Here is a 21377-nt window from a genome sequence, read left to right on the forward strand (position 1 = left end):
GCTGCAAAAGCGCATCACAAACATGATAGGGAAGAACAACAGTCTCACTAACGTGATTATGGTGATGCTCTTCCGTCGGATTCTTCCCTGCCAACTCCGGCTCTCTCACATGTGGGAGTTCAATCTGGAAGATCCACGGACCTTGAAGCACTTCTTTGGCACAACGCACGAAGACATCTGGAAGCTGCTGTTCAAGGCCTAGAAAGCGTGGCCAAAGAAGACCGAAGACATCGGCCTTGACAGCGAGAATCCGGCCACACCGGTAAGTACGATTTGCCCGAATATACATTCGGTCAATAAATTCTTTAAACATAATGAGTTTTCTGTCCCTTGTATAGGTCTGGATAGCAAAGGCGGAGCAGATTAAGTGTCCAGTCCCGCTTCCTGAAGACCCGGCCGAACCCCAGCTAACGAAGATGCTGGTCCCGGCGCCCTATCAGGCGCCAAAAAAGAAGGCCGAGAAGAAGAAGGGCAAGGAGGCCAAGGGCGACCTCCGCCGCAAGGGTTCTTCAGACGCAGTGTCTGGAGAGACCAAAATCCTCTCTTCCCACGAGGGAGATGAAGACGACGACGACGAGGAGGTGGAAAGCGACTCCCCTCTTAAGGGGAGGAAGAAGAAGAGGGCAGCCTCCACAGACCCGGAGGAGGAGGAGGCGCCCAAGAGGGGGAAGATTGCCCTCTCGGATGGTTCAGATTCGGTGGCCGAACCCATCCCCAAGAGGCTTCCCAGGGTTAAGCCCCTGGCCGAATCATAAGTACCAAAGGATTTATTATATGTCTTCGGTCCTTTATGTTTTTATAGTATAACATATTATACCATATGTCTTTCAGCCATGCTCGCGACCTCCCCAACCCTTCGCTATCTGAGGGGAGTTCTCTGCCGCCCGAGATGGCAGAGAGCAAGACGCCTCCACGAGCCTCTCCGCCAATCACCAGGGATGACACCGAGGTGTTGTCCTGAAGGACCTCTCCAGGCCACGGAGGGGTGGGCGAGGCAGCCGAAATGGCGCCCGAGGGTAATACCTCGGCCGTCGAAGACATGGGGGGTGCGATCCCCATGGTGACCGACAGTGGGGGCCCTGACTAGTCCGGCCCCCAGCCGGACATCATCCCGGAGACCCATGCGGCTCCGGAATCGGGCGAGCAGCCCCCTTTGAAGGAGGGGGGAGCATCAACTCTGATGGCGACCTCCACTAATCCGGAGGCGCCGAATGCTCTGGTGGAAGCACTATGATGTACTTCCATCGTGGAGGAGCACCGCACCCTGATGGGTGTGGTGGTTGAGAAGGTTCAGTCCGTCAAGAGCGGGCTGAACAAAGCCTTCACCAGCCTACTATCAGGCTTCGAGGTATGCGACGTAATGCTCTAGACGCTTTTCATATGAAGGAAAGATATCTGTATATAGATAGTAGCCCCTGAAACTCTGTCTGGTTTTTAAAAAAGACGAACAGAGGATCACATAGAATTCGGAAGAGGTGACATACTTTTATATTTTATAACAGGCTTCCCTGTTGGCGACAACCGCCCAGGCCGCTGAAGTTTCCGAACTCGATCGGAAACTAAAGCTGGCTGATGATGAAATCGACCGCGTTAACAGGCGGTTCGATGAGGCACAAGGTATGTGTGTACTTTAAAAGAGTTTGGTCAAGTATCTGAAGTGATATGCAAATTCAGAGTGTAACTCATGTACTTTTGTGATTATGAGTGCAGGCAGCGCAGCCGAGTTCGAAACCCTCAAGAGCACCCTTGCCCAGGCCAAGGAGGAGGCGAAGGTGAATAAAGTGGCCGCTGACAAAGCGGCTGCGGAATTAAAGACCGAACAGGTCGCCCGCCGCCAGCATGAAGAGAGGTTGGCCGAAGTAGAGCAAGAGCTGAAGGACGCCATCGGCAAGTGCGAGGCCTTGGAGGGGAAGACTACGACCCAAGTGGCCGAACTTGCCAAGGCCCTCCAAGAGGCCAAAGAGGCGCGGACCGAGTCCCGGAGTGCTCGTGAGGAGATCCAGCAGGCCGAGCAGATAGCGGCTGGTAAGCCCTTTCTTTTGCAGAGTATATTTGGGGGTCAAAGGTATGCCTTGCTCACTCGACTGTGGAGTTCTCCAGATGCATTTGCGGATCTGCCGAAGAGTACCGCCGACACCGCTTAGTTCTTCCAAGCCCAGGAGCGGAACTCGACAGAGAAGCTGTTCTGGTCACAATTCCTGGTGCCGGAGCACCCAGTGCTGTTGAACAACCAGATGAAGCAACTGGCGGAGTTGCATAGGATGTCCGGCTTGGCCATGAAGGATATCATAGTCTGACTTTGGCCAGCCAAACCCATTCCTAGCAACTACTTCGGCTTGGTGAGGCGACTCGTCGAAGCGCTGCCCCGAGTCGAAGCTGTGAAGCGTTCGGCGTGCATAGAGGGTGCGCGGATGGCCTTTGCCCGTGCCAAGATGCATTGGGGGAAGATGAAGGCCACCGTCGTGGCAAATGAAGGCCTGCCCGAAGGCAAGGACCACCGCAAGCCGGAGAGGTATTTTGAAGATGTCCTGGCGGGTGCCCGAATAGTAGAGGGCCAATGCTCAAAGGATGTTATTTTTTAGTGAATGTATCATGGCTGTCCAAACTTTGTTTTATGAACCAAGGTTTGTAATATATTTATGCATTTATCTGAATTATTTTCCTCTTGTGATGTCGTTTCAATTCTGAAAGTTTACCAGTCGTCGGCTTCAGCCCCCACGTAGATGCTACAAGGGTGTTCGGTATAGCGCGTGATCACACGTGACCCAACACTACAAAAAAAGACACATCCGTGACATTTTGGGTCGAACGAATTTTTTCTGTCATACTTATGACACTTCTATGATGATAATTGTGACAAAACCCGGTATCATCATAGATGTGGTGGGCTCCTACTTCTATGACAAAAAATCATGACAGAAAATGGGCTTTTCGTCCTGGGCGGGCCAGAGATGCAGCTGCATGACATTCTTTGGGCCGTCCATGACGGAAAAAACCATGGTAGAAGCGAGGGCGAGGAAAATATCGGGGTGTTCCCAGTTACGGTGGGTGGTCGGGGCCGAGCGATGCGTGTTTCTCTCGTACACACAAGCGTGTGGGTGCAAGGCGTTGGGCTCTAACTGAACCCGAGCGATTGCACTGCAGGCTACGCATTACTGAACCCGAGCGATCGATCGATGGCTGTTAACTAAACCTGATCGAGCGATTCCTTCGCTACTGCTGCTAACTGAAGCCGATCGATGCTGCCTCTGGATGAACAGTGAGCGTTGCTGGGGGGGTTTGGATGAACAGTTCCCGGTGGGGGTGGATGAACAGGACCCCATGGTGTTGCCTCTGGATGAACAGGACCTCGATCGATCGAGCCGGCTGGGGCTGGATGAACAGGACCCCGTGGAGGGCTGGATGAACAGGACCACCCCGTGGAGGGCTGGATGAATAGTAGACGGTGGAGGGCTGGATGAACATTAGCCCGTGGAGGGGTGGATGAACAGGAGCCCGTGGATGAACTGTCGCAGGTGGAGGCTGGAGGAGGTCGACGGTGGATGAACAGTAGCCCATGGAGGCTAGAGGGGGTCGACGGTGGAGATGAACATTATCCCGTGGAGTCCCGTTTTGCGGTACGCCACACCCCTCCCGATGAACAGGAACCCTGTTTCGACCATAGGAGGTCGATTTCCTCCGTTTTGCGGTACGCCAGACCCCTCCCGATGAACAGGATCCCGTTTCGAACGTGGCTGGTCGAACACAAGGCCGTTTCCTCCGTTGTGCGGTACGCCAGGCCTCGTTTCCATCGGCTGTTCCGTCCAAGCCAGTTGGCTCCCACGCGTTCTGTTGCCCCCCGATGAACACGGCGCATTCCGTTGCCTCCCCATGAACACGACGACGACGCAGTTTCTCCGTTCCGATCCAGCCATGTACACGAGCCCTGGCCATACATATGCACGAGTAGGCGTTCGAGACCCCGCCCGTATGTACGTATGTGGTCGTATTTTCTTTCTTGCACACTAGCTGCTGTACGTATGTGTACATGCTACGTGCGCGCCTCAATATCGACTAGTATGTACGTACATGTTCGCGACCAGAATGACAACGCTACGTACGCTTCGACCAAGTGGGTCCCGACTGTCAGGCACTTCCTTGCGTGCGAAGATGTAGCTGGTGGGTCCCAACAGTCAGGGGGGCGAATCATTTTTTGCCCGGACGCACTTCCTTGCGTGCAAAGATGTAGCTGGTAGGTCCCAGCAGTCAGGGGGGAAACGTTTTTTTCGCGAAATACGGTTGCCCATCCGGTGGGTCCCTTCTGTCAGGTGGAGGAATGATTATTTTCCACGTAACAAGGAGGCACTTCCTTGCTGCGGCCGTGGACCCAGCTGTGAGCCTCTCCACGTACAGTCCACGTCCGATGGAAGCCGTTCCTTGACCACGTTGACCACGCCGCGCCGAGAGCACCAGGGCGGTAGACGATGGCGAGGCCTAGGAAGGGGACGACAAGGAGCAGGGGAAGACGCGACAGTGGATGCCCATGCGTAGAGGAGTATGAGGGTTCACTGGTTAGCTGCGGTGTGAGGCTGCAGTCGCCGCAGAATAACAGGGGGTGTGGGTGAGTAGAGGGATGGCCTGGCCAGCAGTGGGAGTAGTAGGGGGCAGTGAGGCCTCCGCGGCATCGCAGCCGGCCACGGGAGGCAGGAGCACGAGGCACGACCGGCGCCGGTTTGGGCGGCTGGAGCAAGAAGACCAGAGGTTGAAGAAGCACTACGGCCGTTGGATGGACATCGTACGGTCACTGGAGCTAGAATCGTGCATATTGACTAAGTTGACAAAGCCCTTCGTCCCCGTCAACTTAGTAGGCCCACAAGTCAGCCTGCCACTATACTGGGTCCCAGCTAGCAGGGGGAGTATTCATTTTTTTGTGCGTAATAAGGAGGCACTTCCTTGCGTGCGAAGATATAGCTAGTGGGTCCGAGCTGTCAGCGGCGGTAAAGTTTTTTCGCGAAATACAGAGGCCCTTTCGGTGGGTCCTAGATGTCAGGTGGAGGAATCATTATTTTGCGCGTAATAAGGAGGCATTTCCTTGCATGCAGCCGTGGACCCAGCTGTCAGCCTCTCCACGTACAGTCCACTTCAGATGCACGTCGGTCGTTGACCACGTTGACCCGGGCGCGCCGAGAGCATCAGGGCGGTGGACGACGGCAAGGCCTAGGAAGGTAACGACACGGAGCCAGGGAAGACTCGGCAATTGTTTCCCATGCGGAGGGGAGTATGGTTGTACGAGGGTTTACTGGTTCGTTTGCCGTCGCCGGAGAATAACAGCAGGTGTGGGTGAGTAGAGGGATGGCTAGGCCAGCGATGGGAGTACGGTGCAGCGATGAGGCCTGCGCGGCAGCACAGCCGGCCGCGGGGAGGAGGGAGCAGGCAGTCCCGCCGGCGCTTGTTTGAGCGGCTGGAGCAGGAAGACCAGAGATTGAAGAAACACGATGGCCGTTGGATGGACATCCAACATTCACTGCTTGTGCGTCAACCTTTTTTTAGGAAAGCCTAAAATCTATGGAAAACAGCATACAGCCCATCTGCCATTATTTCTAATAATTTACAGCCCATTTGCTAATTCTTAAGGTTTTTTTGGAGCCCATATTCTTTTTGTTAGCATTACAGCTCATATTGTGGCCATGGTTAAAAAATTATACGAAATTGTGCATATTTCGGTGCGGTCCGAACTGTTTTTAATCAAGAAATTTCGAGTCACATTCAAACTGATTTAAAAAAATAAATGTATATCAATATAAAATCCAACAAATTGTCCACGCATAAAAATCAATGCAATTTCAAATCTCGAAATGAAAAAAAGAAATTTGAAACTAATTGTCGGTTTGATGTGTTTTAAAAATGTACAACCCATTTCTCATTACTGATAGGCCATTTTCTCGGCCAGTTGAATGAAGCTCTCCTCATCTTGAAAGATTTGCAGCCCAACAGGCCTGACAAAGCGACTTACTTGGCAAATCACAAAAAAATTGGGCTGTGGCCGTGGACCCAGCTGCGGCAGTGGACCCAGCTATCAGTCTCTCCACGTACAGTACTCTTCCGATGGAAGTCGGTCGTTGACCACATTGACCACGCCGCGCCGAGAGCACCAAGGCGGTGGACGACGGAGAGGCCTAGGAAGGGGACGACGCGGAGCCGGGGAAGACGCGACAGTGGATGCCCACACGGAGAGGAGTACGAGGGTTCACTAGTTCGGCTGCTGTGTGAGGCTGCCATCGCCGCAGAATAACAGGGTGTGTGGGTGAGTGGAGGGATGGCCTGGCTAGCGGTGGGAGTAGTATGGGGGCGGTGAGGCCTCCACGGCAGCACAGCCGGCCACGGGAGGCAGGAGCAGGCGTCATGACCGGCGCTGCTTTGGGCGGCTGGAGCAACAAGACCAGAGGTTGAAGAAGCACTATGGTCGTTGGATGGACATCGTACGGTCACTGGAGCTAGAATCGTTCATATTGACTAAGTTGACAAAGCCCTCCGTCCCCGTCAACTTAGTAGGCCCACAAGTCAGCCACCCACTATGGTGGGTCCCAGCTAGCAGGGGGTATTCATTTTTTTGTGCGTAATAAGGAGACACTTCCTTGCGTGCGAAGATATAGCTGGTGAGTCCGACCTGTCAGCGGGGGGAACGTTTTTTTCGCGAAATACAGAAGCCCTTCCCGTGGGTCCTAGCTGTCAGGTGGAGGAATCATTATTTTGCGCATAATAAGGAGGCATTTCCTTGTGTGCGGCCGTGGACCCAGCTGTCAGCCTCTCGACATATAGTCCACTTCCGATGGATGTCGTTCATTGACCATGTTGACCAGGCCGCGTCGAGAGCACCAAGGCGGTGGATGACGGCGAGGCCTAGGAAGGGAACGACACGGAGCCAGGGAAGACTTGGCAGTTGTTTCCCACGCGGAGAAGTACGAGGGTTTACTAGTTCGCCTGCCGTCCCCAGAGAATAACAGCAGGTGTGGGTGAGTAGAGGGATGGCTAGGCCAGCGATGGGAGTATGGTGGGGCGGTGAGGCCTGCGCGACAGCATAGCCGGCCACGGGAGGAGGGAGCAGGCAGTCCCGCCGGCGCTTGTTTGAGCGGCTGGAGAAGGAATGGCAGAGATTGAAGAAGCACGACAGCCGTTGGATGGACATCCAACAGTCACTGCTCTCGTGTGCATTATTTCTAATAATGTACAGCCCATTTGCTAATTCTTAAGAATTTTTTGGAGCCCATCTTCTTTTTGTTAGCATTACACCCCATATTGTGGCCACGGTTAAAAAGTATATGAAAATTTGCATATTTCGGTGCGGTCAACTGTTTTTAATCCCGAAATATCAATTCACATTCAAACTATTTTGAAAAATAATTTATATAAATATAAAATCCAAATAATTGTCCACGCATAAAAATCAATGGAATTTAAAATCTTGTAATGAGAAAAAAATTGAAACTAATTCCCGGTTTGATGTGTTTTAAAAATGTACAACCCATTTCTGGGCAAACCGAATGAAACTCTCCTCGTCTTGAAAGATTTGCAGCCCAGCAGGGCTTATAAAGCAAGGAGGCCTCGTTTGGGTATTTCTTTAAAAAAATAGAACTGGGCTAGCCATTTTCAGCAAGAAAAAAACACAACTGGGCTCATGATGTGGTAAACATAAATAAAACCCTGGCTAGATGGGCCACAGCCCCCGCACAGCCCCGTTGTTACCCTGATCCGTCGCTAAAACTAGTATAAATAACAACTGCTTGTTCCTCAAAAAAAACTGCGCGACCTGCTGGGTCCCTGGTGTCAGCCGCTCGTAGTGTAATTCTCTTGTTTATTGACTACGTTGACAATGGCGTGAGCCCCAGATGTCCAACCATTAGGAGGAACCATATTTTTGGGCTTGTAATATAGAGGCACTTGCTTGCATACTGCCATGACGCTGGTGGGTCCCTACTGTCATCCTCTCAACGTATAGTCATCTCCTTGTTCCTCTCGGTTGTTGACGACATTGACAACGCAAGAGGGCGGCGCACCGCACACGGCGAGTGAACCAAGGCCGCAAGGCAAAGGACGATGACGAGGCCTCAGACGGAACGAACAGGAGCCGTGGAAGATGCGCCGGTCCAGTCGCAGGCGGAGGGGAGTACGAGAGTTGACTGGTTCGGGTGCGGGTGCGTGTTGGGGCTGACATCGCTGGAGAATAACAGGACGTGTGGGGGAATAGAGGGAGGGACTGACCAACGTTGGAGGGTACGTACGGTAGGGCGGCGGAGGCGCAGCCAACCATGGGAGGCGGGAGCAGGCGGAGCCGACGGGGTGGTTTGGTTTGGGTGGCTGGAGGAAGAAGAAGACAAGATATAGAAGATACACGACAGATGTTGGATGTCAATCCAACGGCTGGTAGGCAGAATCGTTTGTTGACTGGCTAGTAAGTCGACACCACCTTGGATAGGCTATTTCCTCGCGGGTCCCAAATGTCAGAATCCAAATCTGTCATGGTCATGCAGCCTTTCCTATGAAAATTTACAGCCCATTTGATGTGCTAGTTCGAAATAAGTTTGTGGGTGCTGGTGGGGGCTAATCACTTGGCTTCTGTAATGCACAATGAGCTCAAGCAGCCGGCGAGAGTGATGTTATTTCCCTTGGTTGGGATTTGTTAGTTGTTACAATATTTCACTCTAAATTAAACGACTGGCAAGCCATTTGCCTTGCTTCAAAGAAAATATGACAGTCACAGCCGAGTTGAAAAGGGCAAGAACATCTAACTCCAGCTTACAAACTGTACAAAAGCACGAGGGTTAATTGTTCATCAGGTTTACAAAAAAACCCAGGTTGAAAAGGGCAACAACATGTAACTCCAGCATTGTTTTCGGCAGTCACAGTCAAATGGATCGGTCAGGTCCATAGAATGAACATCCTGGGTCGTAAAATTTACTGGATTATGACCACAATATGTTGTAAATAGAAGCTCGGCACGTTCAGAAGCTCTTTTGCCCACCTGAAACTCCTTTTTTTGCTCTTCCACGTACCCATCCGTCAAAACCATGCTGCTGATAAACTTAAGCCTGATGGACAATAGTAACCTCGCATTCAACAGGAAGAATGTGACAAATCTAGTGTTTGCACGGTTGGCTACATATCGTTCTAGTGTTATTGTCTTCAATCGAATCTCATGAGAAGTGAGAAAATCCCGTTGATTACGAACCCACCGATTGGTTATAACTTTCTTACCCCGTCCTGTTGCCTAAATAGACATGAAGATTGAAAACAGTTAAGGTCTAAAAAAAGAGTGTCAAAAGAGAAATAGCTGAACGATTAATTCTAGTACACTATATGCGGGCTTCCAATGTGCGTGAAATTATCACCTTTATATACAACTTCTCCAGACATGGAAAACATTGCAGCAAGCCAATAATCTTGTTCAGATCAAAACTATTCATTTGGATATATAAGATCTTGACAGAATCCAGCACCATTGATAGGCCATCCATGGAGAAACTCTTCATTGAGCATAGAACATAATATTAGTACAAAATGTGTACTCCAAGATGACATATAACTTATGCGCAGAAATTTAAAATGCAGCTTATGGTTACAAGTGTAGATGATAATATAAAGTGCCTGAAGAACTGTGGAGCCAAACACCATATTGAAATGAGCATAGAGATCATGTATTACACCCAAGGTCTCCAGTTGAGGCGCAGAGAGGACGGTTATTTGCAACGGTGAATAATTAGAATCAAGGATCAACCTTTGAAGTGAAGGGGCATCTTGGATGATGAGCTTCCTTGCGTCAAAAGAAATTCCAATTCTTACAAGGTTAGGCGACTTTATTTGGAGACAACCGATTCTAACTGTGAAAACAAGCACCAAGCACTCCAGGGCAGGGCAATTGGAGTGGATGATGCTGTGCAATGAGGCCTCCGATATACGAACCCGCACAAGTGAAAGTTTCTTGAGAAATGGGAGTCGAAGGTTTAGTACCAGATTGTCTGGTAGGTCGCACAACACAAAGGTGGTGGTGTGGAGAGAGGAGGAAAAACGCGAGATGGACATCGGTGCTGAGGGCATAGGTAGATGGCGTTCGGTATCTGGTAGGTGATTTCCAGGGGAATAGTAGAACTCAAGCAGCTGTAGTTCTGTGAATTCAGGGGATTTCAGCCAGGCGTCCACCGTGCAGGGCATGGTATGCTTGCTCAGGTAGCATGACGGGATGCAGAGGCTTTGAACGGAGCCCTGGTGGGAGGAGATGATGGCTCTGGGGATTTCAAAATCATTGAACAGAGATAGCTGATGACAGTTGAGATTAAGCGGCACGGCGCGCCATAGGGGCGCCACCAACTTGAGAGGACTTGGGTGCGGCAGCAATCCTTGGTGGGGAGAAGCGAGATGATCTCCCCAAGGACGGCGTCCGGGAGATCGCTGATGCGGTCCACCCGAGATTCTACTGGTTCCCAGGATCCGGTGGGGGCGAGGTTGCCACTTCTCCCCGCGCTGCCGGGTGCGGGATCTAAAACAGGCGTCGCCGCTGGCGGGAGCCTCATCTTCTTGGCGCTGGGGTCAGCCGACTCCATTTTCCTCGAGGGCATTGCGTTGTGCTCACGGATTTGAGCAGAGTAACGAATGACGAGCCTAGTTGTAGTGCGAGTGAAGAAGAAGGGGAGCTGGGGTTTTTCTGTAGTAGTGAGGAAGAAGGGGAGCTGGGGTTTTCTGTAGGAGTGAGGTGAGGAATTTGGGGGTACGAGTGGAGCGAGCTGACGTGAGGTGGGTGGGAGTGAGGAGGAAGAAGAACACCCAGGTTTTTTGGGGGGCGGTGTGCTGGGTGTGGGTAGCGCCTCTCATTCAGTAAATATATGGACTTTTGAATTGATTTTACTATTTACTAGGGTGGATGGGCTGTTTTGTCTTGGGCCCAGAGAAAAAATTACTACTAGTACAGTGGAGACACTCTACAGCTGCCCAGAAAAACAATTACTACTAGTACAGTGGATACAATACCGCTTCTGGCTCCTCCTAGGTCATCGAAATGTCTCCCTCTACTGAATGTCGTTATACTTTTGTTCACCGACATGCGGGCCATGCAGCGCGCGGGCCCAAATGCCATCCACCAAATTAGAAGGCAATATGCAGGCGGAGAGTCACCCCGGTCATAGCGCGGCAATAACGAGCCGTCGTATCACAAAACCCCACCTCCCCGTAGTCTAAGTTTGACGGACGAAGCAACCATCATTTCACTCTTCGTTGAATCCCCTTCTCCCTCACCGTCTTCAAGAAAGGCAACACTGCATCTGCCACTGTTCTTCTCTCCCAACGAAGGGAAGGTAAGCGGATCCGTGATGTTGGTATATTTTCGTTCAGAGAAAAAAAAGAACTTTTGCAAAGCAGTAACCGATCCTCACTCTCTTTTTGTTTCATTGTCATTGTGATTGTGTTTTCCTTTCAGTGGTCTCCTAGTATTCGTCAGTTTCATGATGGACCAAGGAGAACCAGGCAAAGATCTGCCGATATTGGAGCAGACGCGGGAGGCTGATCCCCATGAGACAGAGAGCTCCAAGAAGATGGAGGCAGCCACCGAGCCGACCCCAGATACGCTCACGGTCACTACTGAGATGGTCAACGCCCCTTTTGAGGTTACAGCCCCCGTGGCACTACAGGAGTAGTTTTCCCCCTTCGAGGATGTGTCCCCCCCGCTGAGCAGCCCAAGGTGATTTTATTCTTTGCCAATCTCGATTGTGGTCTTTCATCTAAGTATGTGGTGATGAATAATGCAAAATTTTATTAGCTTCGATGCCATGCTATACATAGTGGTTTAAATAACTTGTGTTTCTTATACTGGAAAGTAATTCAGAATTTGTTTCTGTTTCAATTAGAGCCCTGATGCAGACAAGGATTGTGTGGTTGTACATGTCACTCGCTATGAGGCGGATGACCTGAATATACGCACTGGGAAACAGAGTTTTTAGGCTGTTGGATCATGGAAGCCATTTACGCTTATACCAATGAAGAGTTGTATTCCAGCCTCACTGTTGTCAGGCGTGTTGTCCAGGGTGTACTGAAGCACAAGAAGTTCAAAGCTACTCCTTCGTTTGTGAGGCATACTGTTCTTCTCAAGCGTACGCAGGAAGATGACGTGGGATGCCTCCACAAACAAGTTTATGAGTGGCAATGCCACAAGGTTGTCTTCATGAAGGTTCACAGGATTGAGCTGCCGCCGGACGTCCTCGATGATGTTCATGGCAAGGTCCGTCTTATGTCCAGCCCAAATTAGATCGAGGCATGAAATAGTTGCCCCAGCTAGTGTTTAATAGTAGTTTGGATTGTGTCTAATTATCCGAACATTGCCTGTTATCGAGCCCTCTGGGCTAGTACTCTGTTTGAATCCGTCTATGGGAACTGCTGCTACTTTTGTGTGCCCGTGAATCATGTGAGAACCATCGTAATTGTTGCCGAAACAGATGCGTCCTCACTAGGTTTTTCATGAATATGGCATGGTAAGACATAAGTTGTCACGGTTTATCATACGAGCAGTGTGTGTTTTGATGAAATAGAGTACTCATTCGAGAACTGTGCGCCGATGTAAACACTATTGGTGCTACCCCACTTGTAAGAAGTTGTGCAAAACATGGCACATTGGCTCAGCTCGCTTCAACACTAGGCTATCGACCAGCTAACAATCAACAATCTGCTGTCTGACATATAAGCAACTATGTATCTTGTTACAGTGGTTCATGCAGTTAACTGAGGCCACAATGTAAATTCCAAACGTTCACACGCTAGTCCAGAGTTCATGTGGAACACTCACATTAAACTCGGCTTCATAAAAAACTTGAAAAGCATAAGTTAAGCAATTTTATACATCTCAATGATTCATAGAACATAACAAACATATACTAGTTCACAGCAAAAGACAAAGTTGTGAGAAGGTTTACAAATCAGGAAAAAACAAGCAAGGCTTCTCTGAGCAAAGGGCCTCCCGGCAGGCTTAAATTTCCTGGAGTTCACTCTGGTTTTTTCTTGTTGCCACCATCCAGGGTTAGGTTCTCTCATTCCAGAATAACCAATTACAATTGTGTTCTCAGCTGGAATGCTGAACTGAACCATGTAATGTACTGACCAGCTGAAAGTCTAGTGCATTCCACTAAATTTAAGCACCGCTATTTGCAGAATTAAGCAGACCAGAATGCCTCTTGTCCGTGCACCTGTCCAAAAAACCGCCGTGTAGCTGTGCCAGCTAGTCCTCGGTCCATGGATGAACTGGTAGAAAGTGCATTCCGGACTAGGATGCAGTTGTTTTCGCTCGTCCCTACACTGCAATCAGGAAGTAAAACGTACGAATCAACTTCTTTTATATTGCGTTGGTCATTCTACCTAGTAACTACCAATGTAGGAATACCTGGAAGACGGGTGGTTGGACGACGGCAATGAGGGATAGCCATCTCATTTTGCACAGTTCTACTAAAACTGAGGTGTGTGCTTTTGATTGCGCGGATAGAAACGATACGGAGACAGACATCCCGAAACGATATGGAGATAGACATCCCTGTTTGCGCAAATACGAAATACGGTTATTTAAACAGTGACAGATATTTGCAGTGGCGTATGATTAACAACACCATCTATTGTTTATAATTGGCACTAGATTGACAGTATGAAAGTGTCCTTAAGTAAGTAGCATCACATCGCATCAACACTGCCACTAGATTAACATGCAGAACAATAGCATTAGTATTACTGTCATGAGAGTAGCACATGGTCAGTAAATGTGCAATCAAATTTGTGCAGTTCCACTGGGATAAAGCAATGTTAGCGGTGTGAGATTTAAGTGTAACTGCAAAAACACAATTCATGGGAAATAAAGCAAGACGGAAGCACTTCATAAAATGGTGGTGGCATTGCTTCAGTTTATCGACGGCACTAGACCATTACTTATAGTGACATTAGGTGGCATTTCTTAATGCTTCATGTGATTTTACATTAACGGTAGCGATATGAGCGTAGGGACAGCAGGGGCATAAAGTGGTGAGGCAGATGTGGTTGCCGAGAGCGGCAAACACTCAGGCAGCATGTCTGCATTTGTCCCATTTTTTATCTCCTCAGCGACATTTTCCTATGTGAGCACAGGAAATCTAGACCTGCTCATTCTCATTAGCATTGTCCCCCAACACCCGTCACTTTCTTTCCTTTTTCAACCAAGATATAGGTCCACTTCCCCCACCCTTCGCCATCCACCATGCTTTCTTCGTATTTTCAACCAAGAGACCGGTTGGGTAGCCAGTATCTACTACTTTCCCCCGTTTCCTCTTAGAACCAAGTCCTAGATTCATGCTACAGCTTTCCCACTTTCTTCCCTGTTTGAACCAACTCTTAGAGTCGACTGTATGAACTAGCTTTACCTCTAATAATAGTAAAAGTCTAGGTGGCTTTGGAACAGCGGACGGAAGTAGAAAAAGATCCACACAAAGCCAAGTGGGGAGCTGGGACAGTAGAGCAAGGCAGGTTTCGAAGGAATATATACCTGAGGGTCTTCGACATGTGGCAAAGACGGCGTCGGGAGGCCGCATCTTGGCCACAATACCGCAGGGAGGAAGAAGGGGTCGGAGGCCCTCCGGAGCCGGCGCTCTCTCGGAGAGAACGGCACGGCCGCCGATCGGGACGCGCGGGCAGCCGTTGGTCTCCTCCCTCGCTGCTGACGACAGCGTGAACGATGCACCTACACCCCTGCCCCAGTCGAGGTTATCCAGCCGGATTTGTGACCAGCCGTGAGCTGAGAGAGAGTGTGGCCACCTATGTCTTGCTTAGATCTGGAGAGCATGAGAGAGTGAACGAGAGGAACCCTAGTAAAGCAAGCGCTAAGGCTCCTGCTTATATATATAGTGGAGTGATTTTGTTTTACCAGCTTCAAAAAATGCGCTCCTACGTGTACCCGCGAGTGGGTGTGAGAGAACTAGTGCGTGCGTGCACCGCTTCTCTTCATGAGAGTACAATATACTATGCCCAAAGAATGTTTGCCACAAGAGTAATAGTATAAGTGTGTGACGTGTGAGCTAAAATAAAATGTGCGCGACGTCTTTTGTTTTTTAGAAGTTCTGAGGGTAGGGTGTGAAGAGCACATATGTGTGTGGCGTCTACCTGTAGATAGACGGTGGGTGCGAGAGGACTCAGGAGGGTGCTTGTGCGTGAGAGAGTGGGGGACACGTATCAATGCAATGCATGTGTCCATAAATCATTATCCGACAAACGTTCGCCACAAGCCTTTTCCTGACGAACGCCGTAAGAACCGTTAGATCGGCATCCGACAGTGTTAGTTTTGCCATGTCATTTAACAGAACAGCCACTCCTCCTACACACAAATCTTCCGCGTGAGTGTTAGCAACTGCCGTATGCTCCCTCCGTTCCAAAATGCAGTGCATATAGCTTTATTGAAAATTCGAACCTCGCAAACTTTTACCGAGTTTTCATGTACCAAATTGCACATGTAGAATACCATGTATATATCATTTCATTCATCTTTGAGAGGTAACTATAAAGATGGGGGAGGAGTCTACAAAGAAAGACCATCGTATCACCTGCAGCGATTTCAACCATCCTTTGGTGTGGAGGAATATCATAGGAACTCTATATGATATGATTTTTATAGGATTTTTTCCTTTAGAGCCAATTGGTTCATAGGAATAGATTCATATACTCCACATTTCAAAGGAAATAGACATGATATCATTTCTATAGCTTTAGAGCCACTTGGTTCATATGAATGGATTCCTATACACCCATAATTTCAAAGGAAAATAAACATTAGCATATATTCAATAGAAAAGTTCCTATGATATGAACCAAATTACATCTCTTCTCTAATCCCTCCTCATAGGAATTGAGATACATGTCATCTCTAGATTCAATAGAAAAGTTCCTATGATGTGAACCAAATGACATCTCTTTTCCAATCCCTACTCATAGGAATTGAGATACTCCATGTCATCTCTTTCCCTACAACTTCCATGTATACATCTTCTATTCCCAAATAGCTAGTACAACCCACTAGTACCTTTTTTCCAAGACATGCAACTATGGCACAAGAACTATATAGTGTGCGAATAACTTGAAAGATGGTCGCTGGATGAAGCTAATCCGACAGTGCAGAGATGGCAAATCCGAGCATTACTAGCCGTTGGATATCATCAACATTCCACCAGATCTGCCACATGTACAATTTAGAAGACTCCATGGTTGAACTTAAGCATAATGCACAAACCTCAAAACACAAGCACTTCTCCTTTGTTCTAGAATCTTCCGTATCATAATTGACTTTTTTTCTAAATGAATTGCCATTATATGTTTTTTACTTTATGCTTTACAACGCACAACCCCATGAATCTTAACATTTTTATAAAACTAATTGATTTTGAATGAGATGAACTATAAGAACTAAACGAACATCTACATCATGCATATATGACTCAAAGCTTTACATGATATAGTGTGTATTTATTCATAATTTGGTTTCGATATCTCATGCGTTCCATGCATGTGTACCTTACTAGTTTTGAGTAGAGTAGCAAATTTCACGCGACCCCGGGTATATCAAAATGCTGGGCCAATGCATCATTGCCTTCCGGTCGAACCTACATCCACAATTTTTTGTACGTACTATATCTCCACTGGTCCCCGAACCCAAAATGCTGCCTCGTTCCCCTAAAACCAAGCGGACCACACATATTTAAGGCGTCGAATCGAACTCAATCCCTCTCCCGTTTACTACGACATGGCCCTGCACGCCGTAGTAGTACTCCTACAAACCCTACCGCCGCACGCATCATCGGTTTTCTTCAAGAGGACGAGGGAGAAGCCGATTTGTAATGGAGGCGCTTTCAAAAAAAATGATCTGTAGTGGAGACCCCTACCCTAGGGTGCCCTAGGTAGCTGCCGCACGCATCATTGGTTTTCTCTTTTCTTTATGCTCTTGCGCCCTAGAGTGAAATGATGGTTGCTTCGTCCGTCCAGCTTAATGCGGGAAAGGTGGGGCTTTGTGATTTGACCCCTCATCGCTCATTTTCTACTACTACGGCGCTACGACCGGGGTGCCTCCAATTCCAACCGCTGCTCCGAACTGTAATTTGGTGCATCGCACGTGGAACAAGACGGTGGATGAGCCACATGTCGGACAAAGGGGTCCTGTTAAGTGTGTCGCCATTTCGTGTGCGGACTGACCCTGCTTGAGTCGCTACGCCAACACGACAGGTGCAGCCTACCACTTGGTTTTGCTCCTTGGTGAATCCCGACTATATTGATCTAAAAAGATACGTACTGAACTACCCTCCCCGTCTGTTTTTTTAGGCATCTCGGTTTATAGGGCGTGCACGTAGTTCTAGGTCATCCATTTGACTAACTAAATATGAGTTACTATGTCACAAAAAGTATATCATTGGATTATTAAGCGGATGTAGTTTCTAAACATATACTGTTCACCACATATATAGCCAGTTAAATTCTCAACCTAGAACGACGTGCATGCCACGTAAACCGATACGGAGGAAGTATAGTAGTAAAAATGAGGTGATTTTACTGAGCGATCAGCGGGGGAGCATGGCCTATCATGCGGTCCCACGTGTCATGATGTACCAAGGCGATGCGCGTGTCCCTCTTGAGGCAGAAGCAATACTACGTGGTTTGAGATGATGGCGAACCGAAGTGTGAAATAATGGTTGCTTTGTCCGTCTGGGAAGGTGCGACATTGTGATTTAACGTCTCATTGCTCATTACTACTACTACTGGGGCGGTACGACTGGGGTGCGTCCCCCTGCTGTTCTGCACTGTTATTTGGTGCTTGACACGTCGACCCGGTTGCTATATGTCCCACATGTCGGCGACAGGAAGTACAGAATTCATGAAAGTGAGCGTCGACGGAGGAGTACAAGACACAGCTTGGGTTTTTGCTGCTTCGCGTGATCCATCGATACAAACCCGAACTAAAAAAGGCGAGGGCGGGTCTTTTCCCGCGCGGCAAGCAAGGGAGTTTGGCATAGTCTGTTCGTGGCAAGGAGGCAGGAAGGGAAACAAGCAAATAAAGGTTGAGCGACTTAGTTTTTGGAAAATATGATTTTACAGAGCACGTACCCACTAGGGTTTATAGGGCTCATCTAAAAAACATTCGTTTTTCCGTTTTATAAGTCTCAATTCTACTACTACTAGTAGTACCATCACATGTTGGATTTCGAGGTGCGTTAGATCACCCGATGCAAGCAGTGTCAAGAGAAAACTCACCAATGCATGTAGAAGTTCATGGAAATTTAGTGGTCATTCATGCATTCGTTCTAATTAATGCCTCGGTAAACATAACTTCTTGAGAAAAATGAGCGTACTAATTACTTGTGCAAACTAGGAGTACGAAATTAATTCGACCACTCACCGTCTACCTTGGTTGGAGAGATTTTGAAATTGAGCCATAAACTGGAAAGGAGGGAGTAGTAACTTTTGTCTCGATTACTATTTGTGGCCTTGTATAGATGCAAAATGTATTTTTTATAGTGGCCTTGTATAAGTAAATGGAGGGAGTACTGAAGGACATATATATTCCAAACAATATGATAATCTCTCTGACCAAGGTAGTAGGGACGAGGAGTAAACGGAGGGAGTAGTAAAATTTTCTCCTCGCCCTGCAAGCCACCGCGCGCGCGGGCGAGGGAGCGGGCGTAAGGCGTACAGTACTACTACTACTACTAGTAAGCAAGCTTCACCTCATCCTGCGAGCCACCGTGCCCGTGGGCGGGGGAGACGGCGTACTAAGCAAGCTTCTCCTCATTCTGCGAGTTGACGGGACACATCAAAAGTACTCCAGTGTATAGAGCCTTGCCTCTAAGGTAGGCCCCACATGGTTTGCCTCTTTTTTAACATAGCGCGTCAAGTTGCAATTTGTTTGTTCACCCGTGGTAGACGATCCTCCCTCCACCAAGTGGACAACCAGTACACGATCAAATTACCACGTGGGCTGCCTTTTCGTACAGAAATGAGCTCCATCGTGTACCCACACGGGTGTGGTTGGGAAAGAGACGGGAGTACGTGCGCCGTGCGTGCACCTCTTCTCTTCGTGCACGTCCCCCACCTACGTGGGTGTGTGTGAGAGATACAAACCTAGACAAATGGCTTGTGCGGAATAACTACTCTTCGTAAGCCATTTTAAGAGTGGACAAAATGGTGAAGGAGGAGATAGGGGAGCGACGGAGGTGCGCGATTCTTGGCCGGCGTTTGGCCTCGTTTAAATAGGAGATTAAATAGACGGCGGATGGGAGGAGCTCGGTTGGCGTTGCGTTTTTCGGCTTCCACACGGGCGGGTTTCATGGAGGCGTTTAAATGCGGCAAGGAGGCGTGTTCAGCTGGGCGTGCAGCGAGTGGCGCCCTCGACTCTGACGTAGGACACCGCGTCGTTCTTCCACTGACGTGTGGGCTCTTTGGGCACATGGCCTGCATGTCAGTGACCCAACGCAGGCAGCGCACAGCAGAGGAACCTTTGGTGGGCCAGGGCGGTCAGAAGCAGGCATTTCATAAACCGATGATTGTTCATTGAGTATGACGTCATCCTTTTCATGTAGATAAGCCTACTATGTTGATAGCCCGTTCGATACATTGTGATTCATAAAGACCGCTGCAAACATCAATGTTCTGCTTATCACATATAAGATTGATTAATACCCGTAACAATCCATGTCCTTAACAAAGGGTGCATGCACGTATAGGTTGAGCGTGTGTCTTGCGTCATGTGCTGTGTGCATGCAGGCGTGCGAGTGTTGCGTGCGTGCAAGGGTACGTTACAGTGTTGCATGCATGTGTGCATACGTGCATGTGTTCGTGAGTGCATGTGTATGTGTCAGTGTTGCACGCCTGCATGCGTGCGTGTGTTCGTTATGTGTATGTGTCAGTGTTGCACACCTGCATGCGTGCGTGTCTTGTGTGCATGCATGTGTACGTGCGGGGTGAGGCTACACGTCAGTCGACTGACTTTCTCATCTCTGGTCATTAGATTTTCCAGCCGTTGGATACGAAATCAAGGGCCTACAGTTTATCATCAAACTCCACCCCCCTGAGCCGCCAGCCACCACCGGCCGAACCGCCGGCCCCCGCCGCTAGCGGCCGGCCCGCGCCGCCACGCCGCTCTGCCCGCCCCGAAACCACTCCCCACCGCCGCACCGGCCATCCCTCTAGGCCCCCCCCGCGCCGAGCTTTTTCTCCGGCGATCCCCACCCCACCGCCCAATCAACGCGCCCCCACCACTGGCGACTGCCAACCAGAGGTCTCACAACTTCGAGTACCCACCGACCACTAATTTATTACCATTTCTGTCCTTCATATACGCGCTGACGGGTGGGCCCTATGGTAATGTGCGCTGCTGAATGTGGACCGTTTGACTGGTCAATTGACCATGTCATCAACAAATTACGGAGCTGTATGGTGAGCCAGTGACCGTATGATCACCCTAAAATGTATTTTATTAACACAGTACAGACTCAAACTACCATTTCTTTCTTTCATATACGGGCTAACAGGTGGGCCCCACAGTTACGCGCCCCGATGGTTGTCGGCGTTCTGGGAACGGGGACCCCAGACTTGCCTGCCTGCGGCCCATGGCGTGGCTGTGCTAGCAGGCCTCTACGACCCATCTTCATCAACAAGGCACTCAAGACCCTCGCGAGGCGGACAACGCAAGATCTCCTCAGGAGCGGCCTCGCTAGGCAGGCTCGCGAGGAGCGGAGATATCAAGGCAGGGCAAACCTCGCGAGGTTCTCGTGACGTGAGCCATAACGATCGAGGCCAGGCAGGCGCCAGGCGGGCCCTAGCGCGTGCAGTGTCCTTGTTTCCCTTTTGGTGCTAAGGAGGCAAGCACAGGCGTGGAGTACCGAGGCATCAAACAAAGGTTTCCATATCGGTGCAATGAGACCAAGACCAGCAGGACGGCAAGACGGAGGTCATCATGGAGCCCAAGACGGCGTCACCACCAGAGCCTTTTGCAGGCGAAGACCGCTTTTGTTAGGATAAGCTGTACTAGCTGTCCCCTTTCAAATTGGCCGTTGTTGGCTCCCTTCCCGCTCAATATTTGGGAAGAGGACCAGGGCCTATATAAGTAGAACTAGCCACCACAGTAGGGGAGGGAATCTTCCATCCTCTCGCCCACAAGCTCACAGAGCACAAGAACACCTCAACCTCAGGAGGCTGTTCTTCCCCTTGTACTGTTCATCATCAGCCCAAGAGGCAATCCACCACCAGCACACTGGAGTAGGGTATTACACCACAACAGTGGCCCGAACCAGTATAAATCTTGTGTCCTTTGTGTTGCGAGGTCATCGAGTTTGTTCTTGAGATCTTAGCCAGTTAGGACGTGGATCGGTAGG

Source organism: Triticum aestivum, chromosome 2D (assembly GCF_018294505.1).
Source record: "Triticum aestivum cultivar Chinese Spring chromosome 2D, IWGSC CS RefSeq v2.1, whole genome shotgun sequence".
Lineage (NCBI taxonomy): Eukaryota > Viridiplantae > Streptophyta > Magnoliopsida > Poales > Poaceae > Triticum > Triticum aestivum.